Here is an 11864-nt window from a genome sequence, read left to right as displayed (position 1 = left end):
ACACTAAAATTGAACGTTCACAATCTTTTAATAAAAAATATAAAATATACACAGAATAACTTTAAAATTTCAAAGAAAGATCTTTGAACAAATACAATAAAGAAACAGAAATTCATAAAAATTAATAAGAGTTCATTATAAACAATTAGACAAGTACTGTATCATTTATCAAACTTAATACACCAGAAACATAAACATATTAAACAAGCATTTACAATGCAATAGGTCTCGCAGCATTAAAGTTTGAGTTATTGACATTGTGTATGACAATGCCAATATTTTTTAACTTTTGCAAATGTGACACCTATAGCATTTCTATTGCAATTTGTGTTGTATTTACGTGACTTAGATGTATTGATACATCCTGTTGGTCATGTAGAAATATATCTTCAAAGGCACTGGCAGTAACATCTCTAAAACTAGAATAATGAAGAGTCAACTATCAGCCAGGTTACCCAGCCAATAAGGTAAATAAATGATATCCAGTTGTATTTGTATTTCTGACATTTTTGTAAAGTGAGTTAAGGTCTCAGATAAGATAGGTGTGGTATTTAAACAAGGTATGAGTATTTATAATCAAGTAATACTTTTGAAGTCGAAAAAGTATCCAACCTGAATGCTGGTTATTGTTCTGCTACACTGAGTCCATAAAGTGCTCCACTGATGCAGATAGCTATCTGTCATTGGGCCGGATCTAACAGCATTGTGGCAGGAGTTTCTGAAAATACAGCAACATCCTCTCAGTGCAGTTGTAGATAGTACGTCAGATTATGGCTCTGGCTTGTTATTGAGTTCTGCAGTTCCTTTTCCTGTCCTAAAATGTAATTCCGCATGGCTGAATTACATGCAAGAAGAACTTGAAAGCAAGGATTCCGAAATCTTCTGTGGACTGTCAGGAGCATTTAAATAGGTCACTCGTGAGTGCCCAGAAGCCAATGTGTAGCAAGATGGAGATGACACTTCCGTGTTGCAGTGTTTGGGTGAACTCGTTTCATGCTTTCACTAGGCAGAAGGAAGAATGAGCAGCTGATGTCAAGGACATGACCTGCAGGTTTATGAAGAGATCCAAGGTTGGGCGTGGCTTGGCAGCCGATGGAAGGAGACGCGTGAGCGCCGAGCCCTGCAGCAGCCTCCCCATTAATCCTGGTATTTCTTGTCCTGTACACCCTTGAGCCCTGATTTCGCCCGCGCCTCCTCCCGCACACCTGGGGGCCCGAACGGAGAAGGTGGGAGCGGATCCCCGGCTGCGCGGTACCAGCGCCGCGCCGGGAATCTGGTGAGCGGCGCCGGCCATCTTGCGGCCTGGGTGGTGGGCCGCATCCCCGGCCTCGAGTAGCTGGAGGGCCGAGCTTCGGTGCTGCCTGGCCGGCCGCCGGCTGCTGTGGGGGCCGGTGCCCTGAACTTTCGCGCTCGCCGCGGCGGCGGAGCCCGAACCGCCTTGCCAAGGTGTGCCCACAGAGGCGCGGCGGGGACGCCTGCAGCGGTACGGACCAGTGGAGACCCTCGGCCCTGGGGGACCGGCGGCGCGCCAGACCCGGAACGCGAGATTGGGGTAGGGCTTGCCCCTGCGCGGCCTGCTGGAATTGCGACTGACCGGCGCTGACCCCTGGCCACTAGTTATTGGGAGACCCCGCCGTGTGCCAGCTGCGGAGTGCAGGCTTGAGGTGAGGCCTAGCCCTGCGCCACTTACCGGCGTGAGAACGGACCGGCGCTGGCCCTGGCTGCGTGTCGGCGGGGGGCCTGGTTGGGCGCCATCTGCGGATCCTGGGATCGAGGTCAGGCCAGACCCTGCGCAGCCTGCCAAGGGGTGGACGGACCGGCGCTGACCCCGGGCCGCTTGCCACCGTGGGACCCCGCAAACGCAGGAAGGCCTGGGAACTGGACACTGGGGACGCCCAAGGGGCCCTGATTCCTCACGTGCCTGGTACTTTGAGGGGCCGCCCCTGACGCCATTCTGAACTGTTACCGCTGGGCTTCGCGTCTGCACTTGGGGGAGCGACGCACTCCGGGGGGCTCATTGTGATTGGTGGACAGTAAAGCGAAGAGCGAGGCCCAGGTGCCGCTGGGGAGCTGTTGGTTTTGTGGGCCAGCGGAACCGGAGGAAGGGCGGCACGGAGAGGGACCCCGGGGCTCCTGACCTGAGGAGCTGGACTTGGTAGGGGACGCCGACCCTGTTGCCGCGGAGGAGAGACCTGGCCGCCTCCATGGGGAAACGCCCGAAACCACCCCCGGATGCGGCTGGGGGGGCGACAGATGACCGGGGCCCCACCCTGGATGACGACCCGGCGACGGGTCTGCCGCAGAGCCAGCTTGAGCAGATCCTGAAGGCCATCGCTGACACCAGGGAGGCCCTGCACCACGACATCGGGCAGGCGTCCACGAACCTGGGCCTATTGCGTGCAGACCACAGCAAGTTGGCAGATCGGGTCAAGCAGACCGAGTGCCGGATAGATGCGCTGGAACCCACATCAAAGGCGGCGGACACTCTCCTGGGAGAGCTACAGCACAGGGTACAACTGCTGGAGCAGAGGGCGGAGGATGCCGAAGGGCGCAACCGCCGCAACAACATTCGCGTGGTGGGCCTGCCGGAGAAGATTGAGGGGACTGACATGTTGGGCTATCTGGAGACCTGGCTGCGCGATGTGGTTGTTCCGGAAGGGCTATCACCGTTCTATACCCTGGAGCTGGCTCACCGAGTGCCGGCTCGTCCCCCACCCGAGGGCCGGCCTCCCCGCCCGGTGGTGGCGCGGCTGTTGCACTACAGAGATCGAGACCTAATCCTGCAAAAGGCGCGAGCACTGGGGCCCTATAAGATGGACAACGCCCAGGTCTCCATTTATCCGGACTACTCCTTGGAAGTCCAGAGACAGCGGTCGACTTTCCTGGCGGTCAAGAAGGCACTTCGGGAGGAGGGTGTCCGCTACTCTCTCCTGTTTCCAGCCCGCCTGCGGATCATGCTGGATGGCAAGTCTTCCTTCTACGACACTCCCGACGACGTCTGGAACTGGCTGGAGTTATACAAGACCGGCGCGGATGCACTTCATGTGCCCGAGGAACGACGGAAGGCACCGCCGAGACCTAGACGGAGTAGGAGACACAGGAAACGGCCGCCGAACGCTCAGACACCTTCGGTCTCACAGACCGCGCTGGAGCGCAGGGACGCCCTCCGGGCGGTCTCTACCATCTCTCAGGCAAAGGGCTCCGCATCAGCAGTGGAGTCGGGCTCCCGAGAGGGCACTGACGAGGGGGCTTTGGAAGACTCGGCGGCTGGAGGCCCCGCTCCACCACATGTCACACCTGGGACTGCTGATGGTTTGTTGGACGAATAAGGCAGATGCTCCCCTGCAGTGGTATTGTATGACCTGATGTGCGCCTGATCTGGGTTTGGGTAGGAGGCAGCATTGACTGATTGGGCCTGGAACTAGTGTTTGGTGGCTAGCCGCTGGGGTGGTGGCTGCCTTGATTGAGGAGGGGACGCGGGGCACTTGGGGCACGTTGGGGAGGTCTGACTGGGAGGAGTGTGCTGTTCGCGGTCTATCGGAAGAGGCGACAGGCCACCCCCTCTCTTCCCACACCTATTGTGGGACTCTGGTAGTTGCCAGAGACTGTTCCTTTTGGGATTAATCATTTGGATGGGTTTCTGCTGTTGGGGGCCTAATCTGGGGAGGGGTGGGGCGAGGGATTGTTGGGGAATGTTGGGGTTTTGGTCTAGGGGTGCAGCCAGTGTGTGCGCGATACTTGCTTTTTTTGGGACTGTGATTGCTACCAGGAATGGGGACCCTCCTTGACCTGAAGTGTGTGACCTGGAATGTGCGGGGTCTGAATTCCATGCTGAAGCGCCACCGGGTTCATGCTCATCTTGTCCGCAGGGGGGTTCAGGTCGCCTTCCTACAGGAAACTCACATTGATCAAACAGAGGGGCGGGCTCTGCAGCGCAGGTGGCGGGGGCATATGTTTTACACAACCTACTCGGCCTTTGCTAGGGGGGCTCTGATATGGGTGCGAGCAGGGATTCCCTTCCAGCCATTAGTGACGATAGTTGACCCCGAGGGGAGGTTTGTGGCAGTACAGGGCCGTTTGGACGGGAGGGACGTGACGCTCTGCAGCGTGTACGCCCCGAACGTGGACCAACCTGCCTTCTTTGCGCGACTGTCTGGGAAGCTGGCGACTGTCCTGGCTGGCACGGTCCTGCTTGGGGGGGATTTTAACTCTGTACTGGACGTAGACTGGGACCGTTCTCACCCACCACTGGCGCAAGCGGCAGCTCACAAGCTAGCGAAGAGTAGGAGGGAGTGGCAGAGTAGCTGGGGCCTGGTCGATGCGTGGCGGACCCAACACCCCATGGACAGGGACTTTTCCTTTTACTCATCCCCGCACGATCTGCATGTTCGCCTGGACAGCATTCTGTGTTCATTAGACATCCAGAGCCTGGTCCGCCACAGTGAGTACCTGACCAGGACGGTATCTGATCATAACCCCTGCCTGGTGACGGTGCAGTGGATGAGGCGACGCCAAGCTATCCCGACGTGGCGGTTGAATCCACTGACGCTGGAGGACCCACCGTTTAAGGCCGGGGTGCGCAGCGGGGTGGAGGAGTACTTTGGTGCTAATGAGGGCACGGCCTCCAGCAGGGCACTGGAGTGGGATGCCTCTAAGGCGGTAATCCGGGGCGTCTGCATCTCGGCTACTGCGGGAGTCCGTAAGACCCTCCTGCAGGATGTAGAGCGCAGCGAGGACCGATTGCGCACTGAGGAAAGACGCAGCCACACGGACCCTGCGGCTCACAGAGCGGTCTCGGCAGCGCGGGAGATGGTGGCGACGGCCATGGAAAAGCTGCGCTGCTTTGATTATAAGGAGTTTCTGGTCCTGGCTCACGCCGAGCGTGATAAAGTGGGCTCGCTACTGGCGTGGTTGGCCAACCCTGGGACCCGTGGATCCCCGATAGTGGCGCTCACCACTCCAGACGGGCGCATGGTTTATACGCAGTCGGACATCAACGACCAGTTCCTTCAGTATTATGAGCGCCTTTATCGGAGCAGGATGCCGGATCCTCCCGAGGAACTGGAGGAGTTCCTGGAGGCGGCGCAGTTGCCCAGGCTCGACCCGGACCATGCGAAACAGTTGGGCGGAGATATCTCCGAAGGAGAGATCAGGGTGGCCATCAAACATATGGCCCGCCGCAAGACGCCGGGTACAGACGGGCTCCCGATCGAATTCTATGCGGCCTATGCGGATGTGCTGGTCCCGAGATTGAGGGCGGTTTACCAAGAGGCCTGGGAATCGGGGTGCTTGCCGGCATCTGCACGCGAGGCTTTGGTGATACCCTTATTAAAGCGAGAGGGAGACGCGAGCTGCCGCTCGGCGTATCGCCCGCTCTCCATGCTCACCACGGACTACAAGATCCTGAGCAGGGTCCTTGCGACGAGGCTACTGACCCACATGCGCTCCTTGGTACATAGTGACCAGGCGGGCTTTATTCCTCAGCGCACCACTGCCACCTGTGTGCGCCGGTTGCTCAGGGTCATGGGGGGGGAGGCCGCTGCTCGTCCGGGTGCTGCGGTCCTCTCCATTGACATCGAGAAGGCGTTTGATAGCGTCGAGTGGCCATACCTGCTTCGCGTGTTAGAGGCCTTTGGCCTGGGCGACCGCTTCGTGAAATGGACCGCCTTGCTTTATGCCGCGGCCACGGCCCGCGTCAAGACTGGAACCACCATCTCGGCTCCTTACGCGGTGGGCCGGGGGACCCGACAGGGGTGCTCTCTCTCTCCCCTGTTGTTTGCACTGGCTATTGAGCCACTGGCCGCACATGCCCGGCTGGGCCAAGCGTACGCGGGACTGCCACTGAGAGGCGACACCCACTACATCTCTCTCTACGCGGATGACTGTTTGTTGTTTCTGGCGGACGTGAATGATTCCCTGCGGGGAGCCGAGCTTCTCCTGGCGAAGTTTGGCCAGCTCTCGGGACTGAGAGTCAATTGGGGGAAGTCTTGCCTCTTCCCGCTGACCCCGGGGGCTGATGTTTCCCAGCCGGGGGGCGCCTTGCGATGGGAGCACCATTGCCTCCCCTATCTGGGCACCCTCATATACCACTCACCAGCGACCCTCTTAGACGGCAACATCAATAGGGCAATTCGGAGTCTGCAGGGTTGCATGGGTTTCTGGCGGACACTGCCGCTGTCGGTCGCGGGACGAGTCGCATTATTGAAAATGGTGGCGCTTCCCCGGTTGTTGTACCTATTTCTCACCCTGCCGATCTGGATTCCTGCGTCAGTCTTCAGCAGACTCCGCTCCCTCACATCCGGGTTCATCTGGGGATCAGGTAGGCGACGGGTGGCGCTGGCCACGCTGATGCGCCCCAGAGCGGACGGGGGTCTCGCGGCACCGGATTTTGAGTGGTACTACCTGGCGGCGCAGCTGCAGTGGCTCACCCAGGCGGTGGCCTTGGAGTTCCGAGGCCCGGAGGGAGTGGCGGGCAAAATGTTCCCGAGACACGTCCTTTCCTTTATAATCTTGGGCCAGAAATTGGACCTCGCTCACTTTGGAGGAACGAACGATTCGCAGCTGCTGGCTTCGGTGCCACAGGCGCTCGGGTGTCGTTCGCCCCTACGCCCCTGAAATTCCGCTCGGGATGTGCACGGCCTTTCCACACGGTGGCGACTGGTCAGCACTGGCGACCTGGGAGGAGCTTGGCCTGCAGATGGTCGGCGATCTTTATAAGGATGGCTCGCTGCTCCCGTTTCAGGAGCTGCAGGACTCTTACGGTCTGCCGAGAGGTGGATATCTGCTACACGCTTCGTTGGTGGCTGGTATTCGCCTTTACTGGAGGAGTGGGCCCACCGAACCGCCGACCTCGGAGTGCTGTCAGTACGTGGTAATGGCCGCTGGCACTCACAAGGCCGTCACATGCCTTTACCGACGATTGTCGACTGCCACCCTGCGACCCCTGGATGCGCTGCGAGCCAAATGGGAGGGGGACATTGGGCGGTCTATTCCTGAAACGACCTGGCCACAGCTGCTGCGCCGAGCGTGGAAGGGCACCAGGAACGCCAGGTTCCAATTGATCCAGTTTTTTACCCTGCACCGCGCATACCTAACACCGACGAAAATCTCGCAATACTTCGAAGGTGCGTCCCCACTCTGTCCTAGATGTGGGACAGCGGACGCGGACTTCGCCCACATGTTTTGGACCTGCCACAAGCTGGCCGGTTACTGGGAGGCGGTGATGTCCTGCCTGAATGCTGTCACGGACCGGCAGATCGATATTGACATGGGCACCTGCCTATTATTGTGGTTCCCTCACACCCCCCGTAATCGGGTTACCAGTAAATTTTGCGACCTGGGTTTGGTGTTGGCCAAACGTGAAATCTCCATGCACTGGAAATCAACCCAAGGCCCCAGCTACTTGCGTTGGAAGACCACTCTGGAGCGCTGGGCGAAAGCAGAGAGTACCTTGCGGCTGCGGCAGGCTAGGAGCCTAGATAATGACAAAGCGCTGGAGGCGGCTAGGGCGTGGGAGGCCTTAGTGGTGGCGCTCCAGCAGCCAGAGGATGATCAGAGCGAAGATGAGGGAGGGACACCAGGTTGAGGGTGCTGAATACGGGGATACCTAGCGCGCACCAGGGCACACACACCACTTACACCTATCGATGGCGGACCAGGAGGTCCTAACATCCCGTTGAAAGACGTGACTTACCTTTGCTGAGGGCCGGTCCGGGACAAGAAAGTGATACCTTGTTAATGTCTGGGAGGGAGGATTGTGACACACTGGCTGAGGGGGTGGGGTACAGGGTGGGATTGGTCTGTTGGGGGATGTTATCAATAAAAGGTGTCCTGTTGGAACTGTACTGATATACTGCATTATCGGCTGCTGCCTAGATTGCTATTTTCCTGTACTATACTTTCTAACCTGGAATGCCAATAAAAAATGTTTTTGCAAAAGAAGAGATCAAAGGTTATTCTGTACCCGAGAACCTCCTGCTCAGGTGCGCACGGCAGTATGTTGATGTCTGTTGCTCATGGGAAAAATGATAGATCAAGCTGTGGGTTTTTTTTTCACGGCGGCGGCGCACTAAATAACAAAACCATCGCAGTTGGAGATGCCGGTGGAGTCGGTGATGCAGGTCTTCCACAGGTTGGACCAGAAGGTGGCCGTGGTGATGACCGTGCCGTCGATGCTCGACACCTTCTAGTAGTCGGTGGGCAGCGAGGAGCAGACCAGCACCCAGCCCGACAGGGCCAGCAGGAAGGCCACGATCTCCCCCGCCATGGTCACCGGCGAGGGTCACAGGGCACAGGTGTCAGAGCTGAGGGCACGGGTGAGGGCAGAGGGGTAAGAGCTGAGGGCAGAGGGGTGAGAGCTGAGGGCAGAGGGGTGAGAGCTGAGGGCACAGGGGTAAAAGCTGAGGGCACAGGTAAGTGCTGAGGGCACAGGACTCTGAAGCGAGGGCCTAGGAAGAGCTGAGGGCACAGGGCAGGGTAAGAGCTGAGGGCGCAGGTGTAAGAGCTGAGGGCACAGGTGTAAGAGCTGAGGGCACGGGTAAGAGCTGCGGGCACGGGTAAGAGCTGCGGGCACGGGTAAGAGCTGAGGGCACAGGTAACGGCTGAGGGCACAGGTAAGAGCTGAGGGCACAGGGGTAGGAGTTGCGGGCACAAGGGTAAGTGCTGAGGGCACAGGGGTAAGAGCTGAGGGCACAGGAGTCAGTGAGGGGACAGGTGAGGGCAGAGGGCAGCGTGGTGAGGGCTGGAGGCCTGGGTTGAGGTCAGAGGGCACAGGTGCCAGAAGTGAGGGCCTAGGAAGAGCTGAGGGCAGAGGGGTAAGAGCTGAGGGCAGAGGGGTAAGAGCTGAGAGTACAGGGGTAAGAAGTGAGTGAGGGCCCGGGGTGAGATCAGATGGCAGAGGATTCAGAGCTGAGGGCAGAGAGCAACGCGGCAAGGGACGAATGCCCTGCTTGAGGTCATAGGGCGGTACGGGGCAAGAGTTGATGACCAAGGGGTAAGAGCCGCTATGTCGGACCCGGGCACCGGTCAGAGCTGAGGGCACAAGAGGGGGTGGAGCAGATGGACGCGGGGCTCAGAATAGAGCTCTTCTGGCAAACGCGCAGGTTAAACTTGGGAAACAGCAAGTGGAAATGCGCGGGTGCTGGGGTGAGAGCAGTGGTGCTGAGGGTGGGCGTCACTGTGGTTTCTTCTTGCTCCAAGTTCTTGCCCCGTGGTTGGTGTGTGCTCTCCAGACCATAGCTTCTCTCCCGCAGTGCTTGTACCGCACCCTCACACACACACACACACCTGCCCACCAGCGGACTCCTCCCACCACCCTCCCCCTAGCCCCACCTAACACAGCAACCGGGTCACAAGCAGGGAATAGCACGCACAACGAGGGAAGGGGGGCAGAAAAGCATGCACGTTCTGTGTAACCTAAGCATGACAATGTATTTGACGATGTGTACGGAATTAACATACGTGAGAAAGCAATTTTTACAGTCCAGCTTTCCCGTATTTGTAAATAGCTTTCTTATTTAATGGCCCACCCTCTACACGCACACCCTCTGGTGTACGCAAGATACGCATACAATATGCCTGGAATTCGCCGTAATATGTTAGTGACTACCTACGGACTTACGACTGTACTCCTGCGCATAGAATTTCCGTGACCACTACCCTGAAGCTCTCTATTGTCTCAATTTACTGCACTGGGAGTGCTGCAGGCATACTGTGTCGTACTTTTGCCTTGGGGAAAACATTTGCCGTAATTTGTGGTTTTTTCAACTGGGACAATTACCCCAAGATTGAGAACGTGTGTACTCGCTTTTACAACAACGTTACATTAAGTGCGCTATTGGCAAATGTCACATGGTGCTGCGGTAACCTGCTGCCGTTGATCGATCCGTTCAACCAGCATTCAGAACCAGGCACCCTGGCCGCTGCGCCACACCATTTTCACATTAAACTGTTTCCCCCCAGCAAATTCCTTCAGCTTATAACTAAGAACCAACTTTTAGTAGCAAAACCAGGGGTCGGCTTGCACAGGGGAGATAATAAGCCATGGCACGTATTTGTGCACGTATTTCCTTTCTTCGTTTACACACAGGGTAACCGGAAACCATTTATTGCTTAACCCCCGTTCCACTAATTTATCTCCTGCGCGCGTATGCCAGCCCAAAGTAACCCCCACGGAAACACAGGGTGTTTGAGCCGTTGCCAGGACTCGAACCCCGTCGCCCGGCTTCATAACCATCTGCTTCAACCTTGAAGGTAGTTATTACAGAACCTAGAGCCTTTACGTCAAAGTGTGTTTTGCATGCTTTTAAAATGGCCTGCCCATCCCCACTTCACACTTATTTACACACACGCGCGCGCACTGAAACCTACGCACTGCTCCAGTCTGTACAAATTTCGGTGGAAACGTTTGGTTTGTTTCCTGCACCATATCTCGGTGCAGGTTCGCGCGGCGTCCTCGCGCCGCCTTTAAAATGCTGTAGGGAGCCATAGCACAGGCACCTGGGGGTCTCCGCGGGTCCTGTCGGCAGTGGGCCCCCTCTCGTTGCTGTACGTGGCTGCCTTGGGGTCACATGGTATTACTGACGCATGCAACCGTCAGGGAAGACACCCACGTGTGAGGAGGAGCGGCCGGGGATCGAACCGCGGGCGCACGCGCCCAGGAGAGAAGCCGCGCCTACTGAGAGAAGCAGTGCTGGTGACGCGGGGCTCCCATGCCCTAGAGAGAGCCCCGCGGTGGCAGCTAAAGACCGGAGTGGCGGTAAGTGGGCGGTGGGCGCTTAGTGCACTTGTGTGTGTGTGTGTGGCGTGTGTGTATGCGACAGCGGGGGTGAGTTCTCTATGTGTGGGTGCATGCGTGCATGGGCGCTCGTGTGTGTGTGTGCGCGTGCGTGTGTGTCTCTGTGTATGCGCATGCGTGTAGGGTGTTGGAGCTTCCCAGGAGACAGCAGCTGAGCGCGTTCGCGCGTGCGTGGCCTGCGCCGATCGCCTTTGCGCGCGGCCAGGTGCTGTCTCCTGGGAAGCACAGTCAGCAACAAAAGATCTCCTGGCGGACACCAGCGCTGACGCGCTGGTTACGCCACGAGACCTAAAAACTAATATAGCAGACAAAATTATAAAACAACCCCCTGTACACTATGGCCTTCGAATTCCTTCGCCACACTAGTTGCTAGATCCAATGGTCCTCTCTTTATATGTCAATGGTACAGTCAATAGTATCATTCATGTATGAATATCTATCACTCCCCAGACCCTACTTGGATTCTACATAAGAACATAAATGTGTCGAGGCGTTTCGGTGCTGTGGACACTTGATATTGTAGCACCTTCTTCAAGACTGCCGTTTCTTTGGGGTCACCGGCTTCAAAGACTAATGCTTTACACCCTCTCTGTAAATATATGGGGAGAGAAGCAAGGTATCACTACTATGTAATAAAGCGTGACACATGTATCAATATAGACGCTCTAGTCACAATAACTGAGTGTATTCTTATGACAGTCTGTTATCATACAGATTTTATCTCATGTTCTTGCCATAACTTTGGTGTGTCTCTAACACCTCTTTCACATGGTTATCAGGGATCAAGAGCTATTTACCCATGCAACTTTGTAGAACATGGGAACCCCTCTCCCCTCCCAGATATAAAGTTACTGTCTATACAGTTCATAAAGCAAATGCATATTAGTGTAAAACACATTCTTTAGAGATTTTACTCCTCCGTTTCTTTTTTAGTGTGGAAAATAGACATCAGCTACGTCCTAATTCCAACATTGTCATGGCTCCTCTGTTGTTACATCGCCTGACCACTTCACTTATCCATTCAGGCACACTCTTACCCATTCGGTGTAGGTAAAAGCACACCCGCTGG

At 56.5% G+C, this 11864-nt stretch overlaps 1 non-coding gene across 1 annotated transcript; it reads right to left on the bottom strand.

Moving 5' to 3' along the window:
- Positions 1-10471: 10471 nt before the first annotated feature.
- On the bottom strand, positions 10472-10610 carry LOC144786368 (small Cajal body-specific RNA 14). Its single transcript, XR_013602168.1, has one exon.
- Positions 10611-11864: the final 1254 nt, after the last annotated feature.

Source organism: Lissotriton helveticus, chromosome 10, assembly GCF_964261635.1.
Source record: "Lissotriton helveticus chromosome 10, aLisHel1.1, whole genome shotgun sequence".
NCBI lineage: Eukaryota > Metazoa > Chordata > Amphibia > Caudata > Salamandridae > Lissotriton > Lissotriton helveticus.
This window is presented reverse-complemented; position numbering and strand designations above follow the sequence as displayed.